The sequence below is a fragment of the Dioscorea cayenensis genome, chromosome 8 (genome assembly GCF_009730915.1).
Source record: "Dioscorea cayenensis subsp. rotundata cultivar TDr96_F1 chromosome 8, TDr96_F1_v2_PseudoChromosome.rev07_lg8_w22 25.fasta, whole genome shotgun sequence".
In the NCBI taxonomy this organism is placed as follows: Eukaryota; Viridiplantae; Streptophyta; class Magnoliopsida; order Dioscoreales; family Dioscoreaceae; genus Dioscorea; species Dioscorea cayenensis.
In genome coordinates this window covers 10,988,958-11,013,902 of record NC_052478.1, presented here as the reverse complement: position 1 = coordinate 11,013,902, position 24,945 = coordinate 10,988,958, and the positions used below count along the sequence as shown (strand labels likewise).

Here is a 24,945-nt window from a genome sequence, read left to right as displayed (position 1 = left end):
TCTTACCGCCGAGGACTCCTCAGGCCCCCTCAGCTCCTCAGGCTCCCTCGACATCCACTGCACCCTCATCTCCTACACCGGCACCGGTGGACCCACCATGTGTATCTTCACCAGCAGCAGCAGCAACAGTAGAACCGGAGCCCGAGCGCGACACTAACATTTGACTTTGTTTTTTCCTGCATTTTCTTTATGTTGCATTTTTATTTTAGACTTGTTCACTCAGAAAGGATTCTCCTTCTGAGTTTATTTTCATTTTGCATCTCGAGTTGTATTTATTTTCTATCTTTTATATACACTCGACATATGTTTGTTTTTATTGAGCTTTACTGAATCCCCTCGTGTATGCGTGCAGATGGTCTTGTCTTCTTGGGAATTGAAACTCAGTCATGGGCACGGGCAAGGTGCTGAGGCACTTGGCCATGTGAGCTTCACAACTCGTCAGAATACTACTCCCATGGGATTAGCTTCATCAAACGCAACACTAGGAGTTAGGGGAGTATTGTTTTGATTGGTTCTCCCACATTTGCTTTTGAATGAAATATATTTTCAGTGAGCTTGCATGTGTACATTGGGGACAATGTACGATTTATGTGTGGGGGGGAGTTTCATAGTGCACACATCTTTTCTATTGTTCTTGATTTTTATATGCTCACATAGCCAATGGCGGTTCACCTTAGTTGCAAGGATTGTATCCTTGAGTTTAGGAGAATTTCTAACATTGAATGTTTTCACGCTCTAGTTCTTGCTTGAATTTCTAGAAATATTTGCCCAATTTACACTTAGTGCACTACTCATTCTTTAAACTCTTTTGGAAACTCAAGTTCGATGTTAAAGGGTCTAGTTATAGTTGCTTCGCTACTCTCATAAGTCGGATACTAGGTATGCCCTAATGAGATAAAGAGCTATCTCATTGGATGAGTGAAAGCTACCACCTCAAAAGTGTGAAAGCCACCTTAGCGGCAGCTTTGGAAAGGGCTACCTTAGAGATGTGTGAAGCTACTACCATCTTTGAAATTGTTGTCACTTTTGTAGATAATTAAATCCCTTGTACTTAGAACTTTGAGGAGTATACTTTGGGTTGACTTGAGTGAGTTCACACACGTACACGACTTCGGGTTTTTTTTCCTTTTTGATTCAAGTTTTTAGCTAGAGCATTGATTTTTTCGTATTTACTATTGAAATCTCCCTCACATGTAGAATGCTTTCTTTGTATATTTTGGTGAACCTAAGGCCAAGCACTTTCAATATTTTCTTCATTGATGCACAGAATGTTTTAATGTTTGCTTGAGGACAAGCAAAAGCTTAAGTGTGGGGGAGTTTGATAAATGCTTGTGCGATATGAATGCGAAGCGTTCATTCCTTATGTTGAGCATTACTTTTCTCAGGATTTTACACTAATATGTGTGTTTTTATGTTGCTTTCGTGCAGGTAGGGTTGTGAGGCCAAGTATGAAGGAAAGAAGACAATGTGGATTACAATGCACTGATTTTGGAGGAAATCTTGCTAAGATTCAAACGCGAAGACATAGGTCGATGTGAGATGCTAGAGTGTGTGCCAACCTCCTCGTATTCGAGTTGGCACATCCATTTGGAGGGGCCCAAAGGCAGTCACACTCGAGCATTCTGACTTATGCACATTAAACAAGAGCTTCACCAACGCGCCTATCATTGAAGATGCAAGTGATCCACGACGTGAACGTGTGCCCGTTTGCGTTACTCCGATGAAAGTATGGATCCGGGAAGCTATTCAGGCCGGATACTATAGCAGAGCACTGTAGCAACAATGCAGAAAGTTCTGTAGTGCATTGTTCACAGCCGGCTGAGAAAACAGGAGTTCAGAGGATCCACACGGGCGTGTGGAAATTATCCACGCCCGTGTGGAAATTCTCCACGGGCACCTAAAGCATCCACGCCCGTGTAGTCACCCGATTCTAGCACTATTTAAAACCAAATCAGCCACGATTTTATTATTCTTTTCTCCATCTTTTCCCCAACTTGAGAGAGGGCTTCGGCTAGGGTTTCGAGGGGTATTGGCCAAGGTTTTAGAGAGGTTCTACTGCTCTGACATCGTCATTCCTTAGGAAGAAGGTTGGTAGGGGAGCTTCCGTTGAGGCGTATCCTATACCGGACGAGTGAATCCTTGGACGACGAGTAGAGGACTTTCCACAAGACCATCGACACGACTATCGAGGGGGTTTCTTTATGGATTTATGGCTTTTACATTCTATTTCTTTGATTGTACTTTGCTCCATGGAGAGCTAAACCCCTAGTTGGTACTCGGATATTGTGAACCCTAGGATGTATTTGTTTCTTTGAACCTCTTTATTATGCTTTCAATAAATTGATGTTTATTGTGAGTTCCAACCTTGAATGCTTGATTGTATGAACATTTCCCCTAGAGTGACACTAGGGTTGAGAGTTCTTGTTGGTAACCTTGTGAGTGAGTGACACACCATGAGCGTTAGACAAAGCTAGGTTGGAGAGGGTTGAGAGGGTGAGTCGAGAGGTACAGGAGCATCCCCTTTCCCCTCTGGCGTGATAGATTCTACCTCCATTCCTCGAGTTCTTTGCGGTCATAATAGAGTGAATGGTCTAAGAGATGAACTTCCGCTGGGGCTTAGTTACACGTGCAACGGAGTGAAGCGTTGAGGTGATCTTAGTATCTAGGGCTCAATTGTGGTTAGGGACCTTCCACCTGGACCAAAGGGTTAGGTCTATAATAAGGAAGAGATTTATCACTTGGAATCCCTAGAGCTCATTGCAACTCTATGCGAGTGCGAGGTGTTGAGATTGTTCGATTTCTCCTCTGGGACATAAATAGAGTTAGGTATAGTTGACCTTAGCTTTGGGACTTTGTAATTAAGGATTTCCTTGACTCACCATTGCATTGATTAGGAAACATAATAGACGGTTCTTGCACTTGAAACAATTATCCTAGGCGGAGCATTATCCGGGTACCCCATCTTTATCGATTGCCTTACCCCCTTCTTTACTTTTGCTCTCTTACTTGTTGCTTTTACTGTTGAGAATTGAATCATTGTCACATTAATTATCATTGATCTTTTACATAGCTAGGAATCGAATTAAGTATTTTTATTCCCTACTCCCTGTGGATTTGATACCCGCTCACCCAGGATTATTACTTCGACAAACCCGTGCACTTGCGGAATATACGCAAGGGGACCTTGTCATAAATCCTCATGATTTCCAAATCCAATGAATAACATATCAAGAGTTTTATAGATAGAAAGCTTGTCATTCAAAGGCCAATATATATATATATATATATATATATATATATGCATGATATATAGTCCATGATTTAATAAAATTCCACTCACAAACATGGTGAGCTAACACCCTCCAAAGTTACTTGTCTATAATCTCTTTTCCTTTGCTTGAAGCTTCACCTCCTAGAAATAGTTAAACAACCAACAAAGCAAGATTCATCAACAACAATACAACCAATTAAAAAGAAGCAAAATGTGCTTAAAATAGGAGGAAATTGCTTCTATAGTTTTCTAAGCACTCTAACAAGAATATCTAACAAAAATGATACTCTCACAACCCTCAAAACTAACAAGAAAAGCAAAAGAAACCAAACTTGGTTTGGTGCTACAGTAACCCTAATTTAGAACATGAAAGATCTTTCTCCAATCTCAATGGATTCAAGGTTTTACAACTCCATAGTTCTTCTATTCTCTAAATCCAAACAAAACCCATCATTCTCCACCCATAATATCAAAGAAATCCCACAAAAGAGAAAGAGAGGTGGAGAAGATCAAATGAAGTACTTCCTTACCTCAAAACTTCTCAAAAACCCTAAGGAAAGCTCATTCTCAAGAGATAAAGGAGAAATCTTTGAGTTTTCTTATTGATTCAAGGCAAGAATGATAGGTTAGAAAAAAGGGGATGAAGGTTCTAGAGGAGGAGAAAATTGGAGGAGAAAGGGTTTGTGGAAGTTTGTAGAAGGAATGACGTAAAAATTGATTAAAATAGCTTTAAACCCTAAAAATATGCCTCCATACGGACTCCCATACGGCCTCCTTCCAGCCCGTAAGAGTTAGCTCAAAGTTTCTGGATTTTTATCCCGAGATCTATCCAGCCCGTATAGACACTGTACACCACAAACACCTTGCACTAAAATATCTCTAAACGGCTTATTTGGTGTCTGATTGACCTCATTTTTTATTCTAATGACTCGGGACACTCTAAGGCACACTCCTATATGAAAAATTAATCAATAAAACACATTAAAAGATAAGAAAAATAAATATGAAATTGATCAAACTACCACATCCGTGAACCTTCCCATTTAGCACCAATTGTTCACTAGGTTTGAGACTTGCATTTACCCCTTCTTGACGGTTTTCTCCCACCTTTTCAACCTCCTTAAATACCTCAAATAAATTTTAACATAATAGGACATTCAAAGAACTTAAGTGCACAAGTTAAACTCAAGAGACAAAACATAAGCGAAGTAAAGAAAAAGTCAAACTCCCACACAAGCTGAGAAACGTCCGCGTGAGTCATCACCTGAACCCGAACACATGGAATTCTTGATTTCCAAGCATCAAGCTCGATTTCAGAGATTAACAAAGCTACGGTTTGGAGAGACACATTTTCATGACATGGATGGAGTGAAAGAGGTTAAGGGGACCTGTTATTTGGTAGAGGAGATAGAGGAGATGCTTGCGGTAGGTGGATGGAGGCGTTGCTAGCCATACGGGATCCTGCAATCCATATGTTGACACTCGAGGTGTTATCATCATTCAAGTCCGACCACTCTTATTCCAGCTTTGACAGCATAAACACCATACAATTTAGGGCACTAAGACAGCATCACAGCATGTCAGCCACCCAGTTCTTGATTAGACTGGGACTTTATTATGTGGCATTCACGGATATAGATGACTACGAGCAGTTGCCTACGGATTACTCAGGTGCATTGACACCGCAACATGCATATAGAGAACTATGTAGACAAGGGCAGTATGAGCCCGGGGTGTCTAAGGCCATATGTCTATCCTGGCCTAGTTACAGGTACATACACACCGTTCTAAGCAGGTCAGTTAACAGTGTGGTGACAACACTAGTGTGCTCAGCCGACAGGAGCTGCTATATCTCTATTCGATGGTACAGAGCACACCAATACACTTACAACACATCCTGGCAGAGTATATATGACATCAGGGGCAGTATGTCAGATTAGGAGTGATATTCTTGGGCCCCTACATCATGAGACTAGTTATGGGTGGGTTTCTTGGACGTCATTTGAGGAGCCGAGAAGGCGAGTATACCTATCCCCCTAGGCATAGAGACGATGAAGTTGATAGGGATGGTTCACAGGGTTCAGTTGGGAGTGTATGCTTTGATTACACCCACCCCAGAGATAGCCGAGGGTGAGGGTGATGGTGCCGAGGGTTCTCAGCCTATCCCCGAGCCTCAACCTACACCGATGGAGACCGAGGCACCTCCTGCGGTACAAGAGCCATCTCCGGTGGGCGTGTTTTCACCATCTCGAGCCCATGATCGATTTGAAAGGCTCGAGAGTGCGGTAGGGGTGCTACGGACCGAGATCACTGAGGTTCATGAGACACAGGCTGCGCATCACGCAGAGGTGCTGGCGCATTTTCATACCTTACAGCAGTTACTCGAGTGCGACGCGTCTTCACCTTTCATTATGAGACCGAGGACCCCTTCGTCTCTTTTAACATTAGCATCAGCATTACCAGATCCACTGACACCATTTGATCTATTTCTACCAGCAGCAACAGCATAGCCGACACAAGATGGCACTGACGCTTGGTGTATCTTTGTTTTACTTTATGTTTATATTTTTTATCTTTCTTTCTATATTTTATTTTGGACTTGTATAATCAGAAAGGATCTTCCTTCTGAGTTTATCTTTTATTTTTATCACGAGCTGTGTTTCATTGCCTTATCTTTTATAAACTCGAGCTTTTTTTTGTTTTTATGGAACTTCACTGAACCCCCTTGTGTATGCGTGCATATGGTCTAGTCCGTATAGGAATTGAGAACTAGTCATGGACACGGCCAATGTGGACCGTGTATGCTTCACAACCCACTGGAACTTTACTCCCAATGATTTAGCTCCATCAAACGCAACATTAGGAGTTAGGGGAGTATTGTTTCAATTGCCCACTCCCACATATTTACTTGATTGCCATACTTTCTATTGTGCTTGCATGTGTACATTGAGGGCAACGTACATCTTAATTGTGGGGGGAGGGGGAGTTCACTTTGCACATGTCTTTTACACAAGTTTTGATTGACATACACGCTCACGTAGCCCATGGCGGTACACCTTAGTTGCAATGCTTGTATTCTTGAGTTTAGGAAAAATTTTAACATTGAATGTTCTCATGCTCTATTTTTTACTTGAATTTCTAGGAATTTTTGCCCGATGAATATTTGTGCACCACTCACACATGAAACTCTTTTGGAAACTCAAGTTCGATGTTGAAGGGACTAATTAGTTTTGCTTCTTGTTCTATTTTGCAAAAAAAATGGAAAAAGAAAAGAAAAGAAAAATAAAAGATTGTTAAATTGTGCATTAGGGTTGGAAAGAGCTATCACCTATGAAGTATGAAGCTACTCTCATAAGTCGAATACTAGTTATGCCCTCATGAGAGAAAGAGCTATCTCATGGTATGGGTGAAAGCTACCACCCAAGTAGAAAGAGCTACCACCTTGAAAGTGCGAAAGCCACTTTAGCAGCTGCTTCGGAAAGGGCTACCTTAGAGGATGTGTGAAGCTACTACCATCATTTTGTTTTGTTACATTTTGTAGTTAAATAAGTCTCTTATACTTGGAATATTGAGGAGTATACTTTGGGTTTACTTGAGTGAGTTTACACACATTTACACGATCTCCGGTTTTTTGTCCTTTTTTATTCCAGTTTTTAGCTAGAGCATTGATTTGTCGTATTTAGTGTTGAAATTTTCGTCACTTGTAGAATGCTCTCCTTGCATGCTATTGTGAACCTAAGGCCAGGTACTTTCAATTTTTCCTTCTTCTATGCTTGAATGTTTTATTTTTGCTTAAGGACAAGCAAAAACTTAAGTGTGGGGGAGTTTGATAAGTGTTTGTGTGTTAAGAATGTGAAGTATTCTTTCCTTGCGATGAGCATTACTTTTATAAGGTTTAAGAGCTAATACATGTATATTTATGTTCTTTTGTGCATGTAGGGTTGTGAAGCTAAGTATTAAGAAAAAAAGCAAAAAGAGATCCTGAACGCACTATTTGGTGAAATCTTGGAAGAAACAAATGCGAAGACACAAGTGGGGCTCTAAGATACGTGAATATATGCCAACCTCCATCTATTCAAGTCATTACAATGAGTTGGAGGGGCACGATGGTAGTCACATTTACGTATCCTGACTTGTGTATTGATAACAAGATCTTCTCCAATGAGGCCTTTGATTGAAGAAGAGTTGCGATCTACGGCATAAATGTGTGCCCATTTATGTTGCCTCGATGAAAAGTGTGGAATTGGGAGTGTATTGATGGAGTATTGTAGCAAGTTACTGGTGCAAATCACTGTAGCAATACACTATAGCAGTTACCGTTCATAGCCAGCCGAAAATAAAATTTCCAGAGAATCCACACAGGCGTTTGGAAATTCCACATGCCCATGTGGAGAATCCACAGGGCCGTGTGGATGCCTTATTTCAGCCCTATTTAAGCCATGATTCAGCCCGATTTTTGAAGACCCTTTTCACCCTTCTCTCGAACTTTTCGGTCTTTTGGAAGGCCATCGGCTAGGGTTTTGAGAGCTTCTTTTTCCAATTCTTTGGAGTGGTTCTATGGATTCGACACCACACTCCTCTTGGAAGAAGGTTATTAGGGGAGCTTTCATCGCCATTGATCCGGTGAGGTGTGCCCTAGGCTAGACAAAGGGTCCTTTGTAGAAGATGAGGCTACTCCACTAGACCATCGACACAAACACTTAGTAGTATTAACATGTGTTGGGTTTTTCACACACACACATACGTATTCGGATTTTATCACTTTCATTTGTGATTGGATTGTTTGTTAGAACATTGATTGTTTTGTCTAATGTTTGACTCCATCCATGACTTTAGAATTTTATTCTTGTAATCTTTTGGTGAACCTAAGGCCAAGTACTTCTCTTTTCTTTCCATGAGTTTAATGTTTAATTTTGCTTGAGGACAAGCAAAGGCTTAAGTGTGGGGGAGTTTGATAAGTGGTTGAGTAGACATATTTCTATATATGTTTTACATGCATTGAGCATCATTTTTACCGTGGTTTATGTCTCATATTGTGTATTTGGTATTTTTTTATGCATATAGGTTGTGAATGCCTTGAAGAGTAAAAAGAAAGCAAAGATAGGCTATAAAGAGACAATGTTGGGAGTTCTTGTTCAATTCAACGACCAAGACACGAGAGGAGTTCATGAACGTGGAGATGTGTGCCAACTTCCAAGAAAATTCAAGTCAATTCACTAGTTGGAAGGGCACAAAGGCACCCACATTGATAAGTACTTGTGCGATATGAATGTGAAGTGTTCATTCCTTATGTTGAGCATTACTTTTCTCAGGTTTGTACACTAATATGTGTGTTTTTATGTTACTTTTATACAGGTAGGGTTGTGAGGCCGAGTATGAAGCAAATAGGCCAATGTGGATCATAATGCACCTATTTTGGAGGAAATCTTGCTAAGGTTCAAATGCGAAGACATAGGTCAGGTGTGAGATGCTAGAGCATGTGCCAACCTCCTCGCATTCGAGTGTGCACATTCATTTGGAGGGGCACAAAGGCAGTCACACTCGAGCATTCCGATTTATGCACATAAGAACGAGAGCTCCACCAACATGTATATCATTAAAGAAGCAAGTGATTCATGACGTAAATGTGTTCCCGTTTGCGTTACCCCGATGAAAATATGGAATTGGGAAGTTATTCAGGTCGAAGAATGTAGCAGAGCACTGCAGTAGAGCACCGTAGCATGCACTGTAGCAGCACTGTTCACAGCCGGCCGAGAAATTAGAGAAACAGAGAATCCACACGGGCGTGTGGAAATTATCCACGGCCGTGTGGAAATTCCGCACGGGCGCGTGTACCGTCCACTCCCGTGGAGTCACCCGATTCCAGCCCTATTTAAAGCCGATTCAGCGCCGATTTTGGTATTCTTTTCTCCATCTTTTCCCCAACTTGAGAGAGGGCTTCGGCTAGGGTTTTGAGGGGTATTGGCTAGGGTTTTGGAGAGGTTCTACGGCTTCGACATCGCACGTCGTTTGGAAGAAGGTTATTGGGAGAGCTTTCGTCGGCATCGATCCGGCGAGGTGTATCCTAGGCCGAACAAAAGATCCCTTGCGTGGTTTGGAAGAAGGTTTATGGATTCATTGCTTTTACATTCGATTTCTTTGATTGTACTTAGCTCCATGGAGAGCTAAACCCATAGTGGGTACTTGGGTGATTGTGAACCCTAGGATGTATTCATTTTATTAAACTTCTTTATTATGCTTTCAATAAATTGATGTTTATTGTGAGTTCCAACCTTGAATGCTTGATTGTATGAACATTTCCCCTAGAGTGACACTAGGGTTGAGAGTTCTTGTTGGTAACCTTGTGAGTGAGTGACACACCACGAGCGTTAGACAAAGCTAGGTTGGAGAGGGTTGAGAGGATGAGTCGAGAGGTGCATGAGCGTCCCCTTTCCTCTCTGACGTGATAGATTCTACCTCCGTTCCTTGAGTTCTTTGTGGCCATAATAGAGTGAATGGTCTAAGGGATGAATCTCCTCTGGGGCTTAGTTGCGCGTGCAACAGAGTGAAGCATTGAGGGGATCTTAGTATCTAGGGCTTAACTGTGGTTAGGGAACTTCCGCCTGGACCAAAGTGTTAGGTCTATAATTAGGAAGAGATTTATCACCTGGAATCCCTATAGCTCATTGCAACTTTATTCGAGTGCGAGGTTGAGAGGTTATTTAATCTCTCCTCCGGGACATGAATAGAGTTAGTCATAGTTGACCTTAGATTTGGGACTATGTATGTAATTATTTCCACGACTCACCATTGCATTGATTAGGAAGCATAATAGAGAGTTCTTGTACTTGTAGCGATTATCCTAGGTGAAGCGTCATCCGAGTACCCCATCTTTATCGATTGCCTTACCTCCTCCTTACTTTTGCTCTCTTACTTGTTGCTTTTAATTGTTGAGAATTGGATGCTTCCCCGCAAGTGTACGGGATCGCCAAGTAATACCTCGCGTGAAGACACGAGGATCGTATTCCACGGGGCTAAGGATCTCCTATTACTCCTTCTCGAGCTATTATCTAGCCTAAGATCTCAAATGATGGATTTTCACTCTACTAAAGCAATTAAAACTAAAATGAGATTATGACCAAATTAGAGAGAACAAGCAATGGGCAAGCAAGAAATACAATATAATGCAAAGGCCTATGGATGTGGATCCCCTTGAGGGTTTATCATGCAACATGGATGATGATTTAAAGATGCAAGGGTAAAATGGACCATGAGATTCCATGTTTAGAACAACCCCAATTTCTCGGCGATTGAACCCTAATCCCATACGAACATAGATAAGAATTTCTCCCAAATCTACATCACTACGATTGCATTAAGTATGAGGAAATCTTGCTTAGGAATAAAACTATTCTTCTTCGGATTAAACCTACATGGAGGGCTACCAAACACCCAATTTCTCGGCGTGATGGTACAAGTATCCCCTTCTAATCCATTCATGATCTAATACGTGTGAGCAAGTCACATCTACATGCATCACTCATAAAAGAGCTACTGATTTCTCCTTAATGTAGCACTTAGCATGAAAACAATGGATTAGATCTCAAAAATTACCCAAGCATAGAATTAACAAGTAATCATCCAAAAATACATGATAAACCCCCCAAGGTTCACCAACACCCGGTGGCCTTGGGGGGTCTAGTGTGTCATCATCCCACAACAAGTAACATAATCAAGTAAAAACACACAAGAAAAGCATGAGTGACACTCCCTAGATAAAATGGTGTAGGAGGAGGTAGAATGTATGCCGAATGATGCTTCCCTCGCCAAAGGAATGCCGAATGACGCTTCCTCTAGCCGTGGGTCTCCTTCCTTCAAAGCGTGGTAGATCTCCCCTTTGAATGATGTTGCTTCTTGCCTTGAGAGTCTTGGACCTTGGGCTTGGATGATCTTCTAGCTTCCTTGCCCTTCTTCTCTTCCCCAAGGTCGCCCAAAAACCTTTCAAGTGTCTTCCCAAAATCGGCCAAGAAAAGGTCTAGAAAAAGCCTAGCTGAAAAAGTCCCTCATATCTGCCCTAAAAGTTGGTATTTATACCCCCCCCAAGGCATACGGGTCGTATGGGGGTCGTATGGCACCCAAAAACTCTAGATTCGCGATCCATACGGGGTGCATACAGCCCCCATACTGGGTAGTATGGAAATCTGGGCAGACACTCCAAAACAATCCACTGCTACAGTGCATACGGCCCCCATACTGGGTAGTATGAAATTCTTGTTTTCTTCTCTTTTTGCCCAGATGATATCTTCTTGTTCTCCATGGCTTCCTTATGCCCTACAAAGCAAATAATAGACGATTAAGCGCAAAACGGGCATCAAACCTCACAAAATACATGCAAAGTGAATACGATATATGCATGAAAACATTTACATTTAGACACTTATCAAATATCCCCACACTTAAGCATTGCTTGTCCCCAAGGAAACAACTCATGAAAAACAAAGAGACTGAGAAGTGGCTAAATGCATTACCTCTGGCATCAAGTAAATATAAGACTCCAAAAGCAATGGACAATGATACATAGATGTTGAGTCATAGTTAATAAGCATAATAAAAATATCCTGTTTCACCACTCATATGTCTGTGCCGTGTAAGTGAATCTTATGTCCCATTTGCCCTGATCTGGTCTAGCCTAAGGACTTCAATCAGTACAGCTCTAGATATTAATCACTCCACTTACAAAGAATACTAAGTCTTAAACTACTAAATGCTACTTCAATGGCCAAGTAAGATCCTTCTAATTCTATAGCTCGAAACTAAATCCACTTTCATCTCAAAACCTTTGGTAGGTACTCACAAAGATCAGTAGAGTTTTTATTTTCATTTCATCATTCATTTCTTTTTTTTGAGTCCGACTAACGTAGACTGCACAAACATCATTTTTAAATCTTTCTGGAGGGTGCACATGCTGGTTAGGCACAAGAGCCACCCTACTACTCGATTACAGTCTACATAGACGCATTCATGCTTCAATAGCAGAGGAATACTGACATAGACTCTTTTTTTTTCACTTTCTTTTTCTCTTTTTCTTCTTTTCATTCATTTCATTGTCATTTCATTTTTTTTCTTTTTTTTTTTCACATTCACCCTAGATCACATCTTCAGAGTACTCTACATGACGCAGAACGAGGATTAGCTCAACAAGACTTAGAAGTTCTTAAGAGTCCATTGAAGGATAGAACTTAGTGTTCTAAGGCCAAGTACTCAAAGTAGTGTGTTAAGCATACAAGAGAGTTAGAGTAGTCACATTGGCTATTCCTAGGGCATCGACAAAAAATTCAGTGCACATGACAATACTAGGGGTAAAACAGGATTCAATAAAGCATAGAAACAAGTAACTCACATCAATCATTAGTCCAAGCTAAAAGAATCTTACAAGAATGAACAAAGCCATCATAGGTAACACTAGCATGTAACAATGGTCCTAATACATGAAATGCACCCATCCCCACACTTAGTGTTGTACATTGCCCTCAATGTACACTAATCATGAAAAAACATGTATGATGAAGCAATACAAATAATAAAGGAGGGTGAAAACGAACTCCCAGGTTCAACTTGTGCTCGTCGTGAGGTAGGACGTGAGAAAGTGTGTGGTGAGCAATACATGTCCCGTCCGACCTCCATTAAAACCAGGAAAGCCCACCAAATTCCCTTAATGCCCTGCGAGGCAAAAAGGGGACATCATCATTCCACAAAGATTTAAAAAGATAAGCACAAGGGGGAAACTAGAGAGTAGTCAACAAACACATAAAGATAAAAATAAACTAAAGTTCGACAACACAAGTCGGTAGGGTAGAACCATGCCAACTCATCAAAACACAAAAATACAAAAAAAAGCAAACTAAAGTAAATGATAGGTGTCCATGCTCCAACCTTGTCCTTAGAATTAAGTCTCTCAACACAAAATGACATCTTGTTCCATTTGGTCACCCCTTGTGGTGCAAATATCAAACCATGGTTGCTTGTCAATTTCTTCATCCCCAAAATTCCTACAAACCATGAAAAATCCATTCAAGGATAGAGGAATCCAATATGATTCAAAAAGTAGTGTAAGAGATGAAGAAACAATGAAAACTATGATGGATAGTGTCCATACGGCCGTATGGGGGCCGTATGGGTACTGTTCATTTCGACCGAACCTCCCTAAAACCATTAAAATCGAAAAACATTTTACATAAATTCAAGGGAGACTTCATCCATAACAATCACACCATCAAAACCAAGCAAAATGCTAAAGAAATTCCACATAAAAGCTCCAAGAATGCCCAAGAAATGAAAAAGATAAAACTAGGGCATTGAAAAAGCATACCAACGAAATCTTAAGAAAACTAGCATTAAACTCAAGGAAAACTACTAGATCGACGTCTCAAATGGATGAGAAGAGGATTTAGGAAGACAAATGAAGAGATTTGGTCAAGAATTGAGTGAGAAAGAAGAGAGAAAATCGGTGGAGAAAGAGAGAAAAGAAGAGAATGGAAGAAGGAGAGAGAGAGGGATTAAATGGGGGGGACACGACTCCATACGGGGCTGTATGGGCCAAATGGCCCTCTCGGCCGAGAGGATCTGCCCGTAGCAGACGGCCCCGTATAGGGCCGTATGGGGGCCGTCTGCGACGGCACAGAGCCTCTGTGTTCATCTCAGACGGCCACCATACGGCCCAGTAAGGTCGTATACCCATTAGAATCAATTAAAACTTTGAAAACATGCCCCCAAATGATGAAAAAATGATATAGCAAGCTTGAAGAATCTTCCAAAAATGAGTGAATTGAATAAAATGACGAACTAGTGCATGAATTAACACCTACATATGAGTTTCTCAAGAAGTTGCACAAACATACCACAATTAAAACGATAAGAGCACTACACCAAGTGTGCGAGCATGAACTTATTCAAAAGTAAAACAAGTCTAAGAAATACGAGAATTGAAATGAACTAAGACCTAGAATATGAAAAATGCAAGCGAACACCACCGAACACTTGGGTTGCCTCCCAAGAAGCGCTTGTTTAACGTCACGAGCCTGACGTACCTTTTCTTACCTAAGGAGGCTCAAAAATGGTGTGTTCATCCCGGCTAGAAGTTGCATAAGAACTACCAAGAAATATGAAACATACCTTCCGGGATGGTGTTAAATTGAAGGCCAAGCATGAGTTACCTTTTGGCCTCCAAGAAAAAAGTTTGGGCCGGGAATTGTGCAATTTAAACTTGGGCGGATCCTTAGATGGTTTGAACCTCCTCCACGCTTCTTCTTTGGTCCCGACAAGAATTCCTTTGAGTACCCCACCACAAAGTTGCTTGAGCCTCCAAGGAAAAAGCTTTGGTCGAGAGTTGTTTAAGCTCGGCATGGGTGGGTCATTGGACGGCCTAAACCTCCTACCCACATTTTCTTCCTCGACTCTTGGAAAGTTGCCTTGGATCATCAAAAAGAGTTGCTTGGGCTTCCAAGGGAACAAGTTTGGTTGAGAACTCGTGAAGCTTTGCATAGGTGGACCAATTGGTGGCTTTGACATCCTATCCACAATTTTTTTCTCAACCATGGTGTGATGAACTTCAAGTGCCCATAACATTTGCTTGGGCCGCCAAGGAAAAAGTTTTGGTTGGGAATTGTCCAAGCCCGGCATTGGTGGGTTCAAGGATGACATTGGTTTCCTCCCCACATCTTCAAATACAATTCCTGGAATTTTGTTTTTGCACTTGACTAAAATTGATGGATGGATGGAAAAATCTATGTTAAGGCAAGTAGCATCTTCACATGTGGTCGATTGAGTTTCTTCTACTTCCTTACATGTTTTCATGACCATGATGCCATCCTCCCCCTTTTCTTCTTCAATTTCACATTAAGGTGAAACCTCTAACATTTGCTCAAAATGTATTGATGCTACATCATTTGCTTCTTCCACCTTCAACACCTAAATATGAGCATCCACCACAATCTCATTGATTTTCTCTTCATCTCTTGTGCCATTTTCAGTTAGGGCATCTATAGATGGTGGCAATTTGACTGATTCTTTGGAATACTCTCCCATCTTGTTTTCCACACTTTGAAGAGATTGTTGAGCATTAAAATTTTTGGCATTTATAGCTTCAAGTTCGGCATCCGCAGACCTCATGAAACTTGCAAAAACATCTTGTGTATTGAATCCCCAACGATTAAGTGGCTTGTCGACTGGAGGTTGGTAATGCCACGGATTTTGAAAAGTGGGTTCCTGTAGCAATCCTTGGTGAGGGTAAACCCATTGTTGAGAATCCATGGCCCTGTGTCAACATGTAAAACTAAAATCAATAAGCGAACAAAGAAAACAATTAAGAAGAAAAATAAATAAATATGGACAAAAGGTGTAAAAGAAACATAGAAAGACAAATATTTACAAAAGAAAAGATAAATGGCTAGAGTAATAATCTAAAAGTTTCCTAGAATTCCTTAAAGTTCCCCGGCAACGGCACCAAAAACTTGGTTGCTTCCCCGCAAGTGTACGGGATCGCCAAGTAATACCTCGCGTGAAGACACGAGGATCGTATTCCACGGGGCAATGGATTAGATCTCAAAATTACCCAAGCATAGAATTAACAAGTAATCATCCAAAATACATGATAACCCCCTCAAGGTTCACCAACACCCGGTGGCCTTGGGGGTCTAGTGTGTCATCATCCCACAACAAGTAACATAATCAAGTAAAACACACAAGAAAAGCATGAGTGACACTCCCTAGATGAAATGGTGTAGGAGGAGGTAGAATGTATGCCGAATGATGCTTCCCTCGCCAAAGGAATGGAGAATGACGCTTCCTCTAGCCGCGGGTCTCCTTCCTTCAAAGCGTGGTAGATCTCCCCTTTGAATGATGTTGCTTCTTGCCTTGAGAGTCTTGGACCTTGGGCTTGGATGATCTTCTAGCTTCCTTGCCTTTCTTCTCCTCCCCAAGGTCGCCCAAAAACCTCTCAAGTGTCTCCCCAAAATCGGTCAAGAAAAGGTCTAGAAAAAGCCTAGCTGAAAAAGTCCCTCATATCTGCCCTAAAAGTTGGTATTTATACTCCCCCGAGGCATACGGGTCGTATGGGAGTCGTATGGGGGTCGTATGGCACCCAAAAACTCTAGATTCGCGATCCATACGGGGTACATACAGCCCCCATACTGGGTATTATGGAAATCTGGGCAGACACTCCAAAATAATCCGCTGCTACAGTGCATACGGCCCCCATACTGGGTAGTATGAAATTCTTGTTTTCTTCTCTTTTTGCCCAGATGATATCTTCTTGTTCTCCATGGCTTCCTTATGCCCTACAAAGCAAATAATAGACGATTAAGCGCAAAACGGGCATCAAACCTCACAAAATACATGCAAAGTGAATACGATATATGCATGAAAACATTTACATTTAGACACTTATCAAGAATTGAATCATTGTCACACTTATCATTGTTGATATTCCACATAGCTAAGAATCGAATTAAGTGTCTTTACTCCCTACTCCCTGTGGATTCGATACCCGCTCACCCGGGATTATTACTTCAAAAAACCCGTGCACTTGCGGGATATACGCAAGGGGAACTTGTCAAGTTTTTGGCACCGTTGCCGGGGAGCTAGGCGTTTAGAGATACTTTGCACTTTGTTTTCTTAGCTATTTCACCACACTTTATAATTCATATCTTCTTATTCTATCATCATTCTGATTGTCTTTTTCTTTCTTTTTTGTGCAGCTCCAGGTTATGACCTGAGGGAATCGATCAATATTGATTGAAGGAGACCCTGAGCTTGAATGTACACTTAGAAAAAAAGGGGAAGAACCTGTGCAAGAATAGCATAATCCATCTAATTTGGAACTAGAAGGATCTGAAAAACATGGCATAACAAAATGAGCAACAACGAACACTATCCGATTATGCCAGACCTTCAGTGTTGGGGACACAATCTAGTATTCTGTGTCCCCCAATTACAGCTCAGATTTTCGAGCTAAAGCCGGCATTCATCCATATGCTGCAGCAGTCCGCACAATTCAACGGTTTGGCTGATGAGGATCCAAACAGTCACATAGAGAGCTTCCTCGAGGTGTGCGACATGCTGAAGATAAATGGTGTGACGGATGATGCCGTCAAATTGAGAGCCTTCCCATTTTCTTTAAAAGGGAGAGCAAAGCAGTGGCTACACTCGTTACCTAGAGCATCAATCACTACATGGGGGGAGATGGTAGAAGCTTTTCTAGCCCGTTATTTCCCTCCCGGAATATCAGCAAAGCTTAGGAATGAGACCTCGTCCTTTGTGCAATTAGAATTGGAGTCTCAATTTGAGACATGGGAAAGGTTCAAGGAACTCCTGCGAAAGTGTCCGCAACACGGATTCCTGGAGTGGATGATTGTTCAAACCTTCTACAATTTTTTGAACCCGAGTACAAGGCAACTCTTGGATGCGGCGGCAGGAGGTAACTTAGGTAGCAAGACCCCCGATGAGGCTCGTCAATTGATTGAGGAAATGGGGTTAAATAGCTACCAGTGGAACGCTAGGGAGAAGAAAAAGGTGGCCGGTCTCCATGAAATTGATGCGGTAACTACATTGGCGGCCCAAGTGGAGAGTTTGAGTAAGAAGCTAGATCTTATAGCTTCGAATAGAGTTGCGGCCGTGACCAATTGCACCAGTTGTGGTGGAGGACATGCTCCCTCCGATTGCCCAATTGTCATTGGTGATGTTTCTTCAGTTGAGAACGTTGACTTTGTAGGTAATAGCATGAGACCTCAAGGGAATCCATACAACAACACCTACAATTCAGGTTGGAAGAATCATCCCAATTTTTCATGGAGTAATCAAGGACCACAGAAGACCATGGGGCCATCGGGTTTCCAACAACAGCAACAAGCCCCTCAAGTGGAAAACAGAATTTCAGGCCTGGAAAACCCGAATAACGGATTTGGAGAAGAACTTGGCTAGATTTGTTCAATCGGCAAATACAAGGTTTGAATCAGTCGAGGCTACACTTCGCAATCACACTGCCTTCTTGTACAACCTTGAAGTCTCTCTCTGAAAGGCCACATGGAAGTTTACCAAGCAACACGGAAACCAATCGTAGAGAACATGTGAAGGCGATCGCTTTGAGAAGTGGTCGTGAGGTTGAAGGAAGGCTTTCGAGTGAAAAGAAGAAAGAACATGCACCCGAGGTTGTAGAGGTTAAGGAGGGAGTAAACAAAGAGAAAGAGGTGGCACCCCCACCATTCAAGCCAAGAATCCCTTACCCCTCTAGATTGAAGAATGACCAAGGGAATGAACAGTATAAGAAGTTCCTGAGTCTGTTTAAGCAACTCCACATCAATATTCCTTTTGTAGAGGCATTGGCTCAAATGCCTAAGTACGCGAAGTTCCTGAAAGACCTATTGACCAACAAGAGGAAATTGGAGGAGAGTGCTTCAGTGGTGCTAGATGCTTCATGCTCGGCGGTGTTGCAAAAGAACATGCCGAACAAGAAGAAAGACCCAGGAAGCTTCATCATTCCGTGTAACATCGGCAACTTAGGTGTGAAAATGGCATTGGCGGATTCAGGGGTAATTATCAACGTCATGCCATATACTTTCTTCCAAAAGCTAGGCTTAGGAGAGCCTAGGCCTTCTCGGATGACCTTACAATTGGCGGACCGAACGGTACGACATCCGAGAGGCATCATTGAAGACATGCTTGTCAAGGTGGATAAATACATTTTTCCGGTTGACTTTGTAGTGCTAGATGTCGATGAGGATGTGGATGTACCCTTGATACTTGGGAGACCGTTCTTGCGGACTTCCAAAGCATTGATTGACATGGACGGCGGAGGGCTCACATTGAGAGTTGGAGATGACAAGCTCACATACCGCCTTGCTGAAGCCATGCGGCATTCTCTTTATTTCAATGACACTTTATATTTTCTTGACACTACTGATGGGCTTGTTGATGAATATGTGCAGGAAATGTTCAACCCGGATCTATATGAAGGTTTGTTCAACCAAGAGGAGAGCAATGAAGAAGTAATGATGCTTGGTTCAACTGGAGAAGAAACATCTACCCCGGGGATCTTGAAGACGGTGCTACGGAAAATGAAGAGGGCTCGGAGACGCCACAAAAAATGCACCAAGATTGTTAGAGACGTACATGAGCCAAGGAAGTTGGACGAACCATTGCTAGGTGGTCCGAAGCCCGAGAGTACACCCTCTACCCTCAAGAGACTTTGCTCATCATGCTTTCAAGCCATGGGTAAGAGGGCAACCTTCATTTATGAACCCCGTGAGGTAAGAAAGATACGTCAAGCTTAGTGATGTTAAACAAGCGCTTCTTGCGAGGCAACCAAAGTGTTTATTATTCTCGCACCTTTTAGTTTAGTTTGTTTTCATGAATAAACTGTTAAGTGTTGGTGTTTCAATTTTTAAGTGCTTGTGCTGCGATTTTGTTGTGGTTTTTTTTTCAAAAAAAGAACTCATTGTGTGTTTTGTTGAGAGTTGGCGAAGTTTGGTCGTTTGAGTTCTATTTCGTGTTTTGATCTGGTAAATTTTGAATAATATAGCAGGCTTTGAGTGTGTAAACATGTTCAGAATAGTTCTACAGAGCCTGCAGGTTTTTCTAAGTCATCCGGAGAAAAACACACGGGCGTGTGGAATTTCCACGCACCCGTGGGTGTATCTTTGCGAGCTGATCCGGAGAAGGCACGTGGTCGTGCACTGCCCTGTGAATGACCATGCAGCTGGGCGCGCATACTGGGTAATTTCTGCACGGGCGTGTAAACTCCTGCAGAGTTGGACAGATTTTCCTGAGAGCACAAAGGGGCGTGGACTCGTCCCTGTGGGCGACCTTGTGAACCACACACGGGCGTGGGTAATTTCCAGCGCCCTGTGTGAATCTCTGCAGGGTGTTCCCTCCATCCCGAGAAAACACAGGGGCGTGCGGCTGCCCCTGTGAGTTGAGCATGTAAATGTCCATGCCCGTGGAAAATTTCTGCACGGGCGTGTGTAAGACTTGATATTTTTCTCGGATGTCCAGGGAAGCCACAGGGGCGTGCTTCTGCCCTTGTGGGTCTGGCGCACGGGCGTGTGTAATTTCCGCAAGCCTGTGTGGATGCACAGAATGCCAAAATTCACGAGTTCTGTTTAAAAGAGGATGATTCCTCTCCCTCTTCACGACTCCTTTTCACTTGAAAACACTCTCACAGTACTCTCCGAGTCCATAGCGTCAGTTTGGTAGGATTTTAGCGAAGTTTTCCGGCCGGCTCTTCATTTTCTTACTCCTCCTCATCGGTAAATCCCTTTTCACTATCTTCTTCGTCAATTCATAGTTTCTATCGATTAATCTGGTGAATAATGCTTCGTTTCTTCAATTAGAATGATGATTTCTATTTAGAACGAAGTTAGAAGTATTATTAAGTTGTATTTTTGGATTGTTGATGCGTGGCAGTGCGGTTCTCACGCGCCGTGGATCCACACGGCCGTGCGGAAATTCCACACGATCGTGTGGATTTCTGCAGCATTGTTTTATCAACTTGTTTGATCAATTTCGTTTAAATTTTGCAGATCATGGCACCAAGGTCAAAGAAGCAAGCTGATAAGAGGCTACGTGAGTCATCCCCTGAGCCCGAGGGCATGCGATTTGTGATTCCCAAACATCAGTTCTGTTATGAGCGTTTGTCGAGACTCCGTTTCGGACAAACTCGATTTTTGGACACGACTATACTGCTTCAGCAGGGAGATGAGTTTGCCGATGAGATCGAGGATCTAGTTTCAGAAGGTGGTTGATGGTAGTTGCTGACGTTTAGAGAGCCAGCCATCCGAGAGTTTGCACTGGAGGTGCTATCCTCGTTCGAGTTTGATAGAGCGTATTCGAGCTTCGACAGTTTGGACACCATTCAGTTCAGAGTATTTGGACGCCACCATAGCTTGAGCATTACGTAGTTTTCCATACTACTTGCCTTGTACGAGGAGGCATTCACGGATTCAGAGGAGTATGCACAATTGCCTACTAATTATCCTAGAACCTTGACCCCGCAGAGAGCTTACAGAGTACTATGTGGTCAAGGTCAGTACGAGCCAGGGGTGTCCAGGGCCACGTGCCTTTCCCGACCTGCATACAGATATTTGCACGACATCATAAGTAGGTCGGTGAATGGCCGCGGTGACAGTACTGGTGTTTTGAGCCGTCAGGAGCTGTTGTACTTGTACTCGATGGTAGAGCGCGTACCGATTCATTTAGGGCACATTCTGGCAGAGTACATCAGACACCAGGGACACTATGCTAGACTGGGAGCGATCTTCTCGGGCCCCTACATTACGAGATTAGTGCTGGGCATGGGTCTCTTGGATTCGATTCGCGGGGCCGAGAAGACGAGTGTACCCGCTCCCCTAAGTTTAGAGACTATGTGGTTGATGGGCATGGTCCGCAGGGTTCGGACAGGGGTCTTTGCTTTAGTCCTACCAGCCCTAGAGATAGCTGAGGATGAGGGTGATGAAGCCGGAGTATCTCAGCCCGCCCCTGAGCCTCAGCCAGCATCGATGGAGACCGAGGCACCTCCAGCAGCCGAGGAACCACCCCCAGTGTGTATGTTTTCACCATCTTGATCCAATGATCGCTTTGAGAGGCTCGAGAATGCTATAGGATTGGTCTGAGCTGAGGTTGCCGAGATTCGGGCTACCAGGCCACTTAGTATACAGAGTTCATGGCACATTTTGACATATTACAGCAAATCCTAGAGCGAGACGTTGCCTCATCATTTGTCGTGTAGCCGAGGACCCTTCAGGCCCCGTCAGTTCCTCCAGCACCTCCATCCTCGACTCCAGCACTGGTGGACCCACCATGTGCTTCCACTTCAGCAGTAACAGCAGCACAGGAGCCCGAGAGTGACTCCGACACTTGACTTTTATTTTACTTTCGTGCATTTTACTTTATTCTATTTTCTTGTTTTTAGACTTGTTCACTCAGAAAGGATTTTTTATTCTGAGTTTATGTTATGTTGCATTTACCGAGTTGTCTTCATTGCTTCATCTTTTATACACTCGAGTTATTTTTGTTTTTCTTGAGCTTCACAGAACCCCCTCGTGTATGCGTGCAGATGGTCTTGTCATCTTGGGAATTGAGACATAGTCATGGGCACGGCCAAGGTGCTTCGGCACTTGGCCGTGTGAGCTTCACAACCCGTTGGAACACTACTCCTAATGAATTAGCTTCATCAAACGCAACACTAGGAGTCAGGGGAGTATTTTTTTTATTGCTTCTCCCACATCTATTTTTGAATGATATATTTTGAGTGAGCTTGCATGTGTACATTGAGGACAATGTACAACTTAAGTGTGGGGGGGGAGTTTCATAATGCACACATCTTTTATATTGTTCTTGATTGATATATGCTCACATAGCCAATGGCGGTTCACCTTAGTTGCAATGATTGTATTCTTAAGTCTATGAGAATTGTTAACATTGAATGTTTTCATGCTCTAGTTCTTGCTTGAATTTTTAGGAATTTTTGCCCGATTTACACTTAGTACACTACTCACTCTCTAAACTCTATTGGAAACTCATGTTCAATGTTAAAGGGACTAGTTAGGTTTACTTCTTTTGCTAAATTCAAAAAAAAAAAATGAAAAAATGAAAAAATGAAAATGAAATGAAGGAACAAAATAGTTTTAGTGTTTATTTGTATTTGTTGGGTGGAAAGAGCTACCACCTATGAAGTATGGAGCTACTCTCACAAGTCGGATACTAGTTATGCCCTAATATGAGAAAGAGCTATCTCATAGGATGAGTGAAAGCTACCACTTGGGTAGAAAGAGCTACCACCTCGAAAGTGTGAAAGCCACCTTAGCGGCCACTTTGGAAAGGGCTACCTTAGAGGATGTGTGAAGCTACTACCATCTTTTAAAATTTTTGTCACTTTTGTAGATAAATAAGTCCCTTGTGCTTAGAACTTTGAGGACTATACTTTGGGTTGTTTTGAGTGAGTTCACACACATACACGAAATTCGGTTTTGTTGTACTTTTTTATTCAAGTTTTTAGGTAGAGCATTGATTTTTCGTATTTAGTGTTGAAATTTTCCTTACTTGTAGAATACTTTCTTTGTATGCCTCGGTGAACCTAAGGCCAAGCAGTTTCAAGATTTTCTTCATTGATGTACAGAATGTTTTAATGTTTGCTTGAGGACAAGCAAAAGCTTAAGTGTGGGGGAGTTTGATAAGTGTTTGTGCGATATGAATGCGAAGTGTTCATTCCTGATGTTGAGCATTACTTTTCTCAGGTTTTTACACTAATATGTGTGTTTTATCTTACTTTTATACAGGTAGGGTTGTGAGGCCGAGTATGAAGGAAATAGGCCAATGTGGATCATAATGCACCTATTTTGGAGGAAATCTTGCTAAGGGTCAAACGCGAAGACATAGGTCAGGTGTGAGATGCTAGAGTGTGTGCCAACCTCCTCGCATTCGAATGAGCACATCCATTTGGAGGGGTACAAAGGCAATCACACTCGAGCATTGTGATTTATGCACATAAAAATGAGAGCTCCACCAACATGTATATCATTGAAGAAGCAAGTGATTCACGACGTAAATGTGTGCCCGTTTGTGTTACCCCGATGAAAATATGGAATTGGGAAGTTATTCAGGTCAAAGACTGTAGCAGAGAAATGTAGCATGTACTGTAGCAGCACTGTTCACAGCCGGCCGAGGAATCAGAGAAACAGAGAATCCACACGGGCGCGTGTACCGTCCACGCCTTTGGAGTCACCCGATTCCAGCCAATTTAAAGCCGATTGAGGCCCAATTTTGGTATTCTTTTCACAATCTTTTCCCCAACTTGAGAGAGGGCTTCGGCTAGGGTTTTGAGGGGTATTGGCTAGGGTTTTCGAGAGGTTCTACGGCTCCAACATCGCGCGTCATTTGGGAGAAGGTTATTGGGAGAGCTTTCGTCGACATCGATCCGGCAAAGAGTATCGTAGGCCGGACAAAGGATCCCTTGCGATGATTAAAGGACTCTCCACAAGACCATCGACACGACCATCGAGGGGGTTTCTTTATGTATTCATTGCTTTTACATTCGATTTCTTTAATTGTACTTAGCTCCATGGAGAGCTAAACCCATAGTGGGTACTTGGGTGATTGTGAACCCTAGGATGTATTCGTTTCATTGAACTTATTTATTATGCTTTCAATAAATTGATGTTTATTGTGAGTTCCAACCTTGAATGCTTGATTGTATGAACATTTCCCCTAGAGTGACACTAGGGTTGAGAGTTCTTGTTGGTAACCTTGTGAGTGAGTGACACACCACGAGCGTTAGGCAAAGGTAGGTTGGAGAGCGTTGAGAGGATGAGTCGAGAGGTACAGGAGCGCCCCCTTTTCCCTCCGATGTGATAGATTCTACCTCCGTTCCTTGAGTTCTTTGCGGCCATAATAGAGTGAATGGTCTATGGGATGAATCTCCGCTGGGGCTTAGTTGCGCGTACAACGGAGTGAAGCATTGAGGGGATCTTAGTATCTAGGGCTTAATTGTGGTTAGGGACCTTCCGCCTGGACCAAAAGGTTAGGTCTATAATTAGGAAGAGATTTATCACCTGGAATCCCTAGAGCTCATTGCAACTTTATTCGAGTGCGAGGTTGAGAGGTTATTTAATCTCTCCTCCGGGACATGAATAGAGTTAGGCATAGTT

General features: G+C 42.5%; 1 non-coding gene across 1 annotated transcript; it reads right to left on the bottom strand.

Moving 5' to 3' along the window:
• Positions 1-17,536: 17,536 nt before the first annotated feature.
• LOC120268040 lies at positions 17,537-17,643 on the bottom strand. The gene has a single exon (XR_005538711.1). It is a non-coding gene; the product is annotated as a small nucleolar RNA R71 (small nucleolar RNA).
• Positions 17,644-24,945: the final 7,302 nt, after the last annotated feature.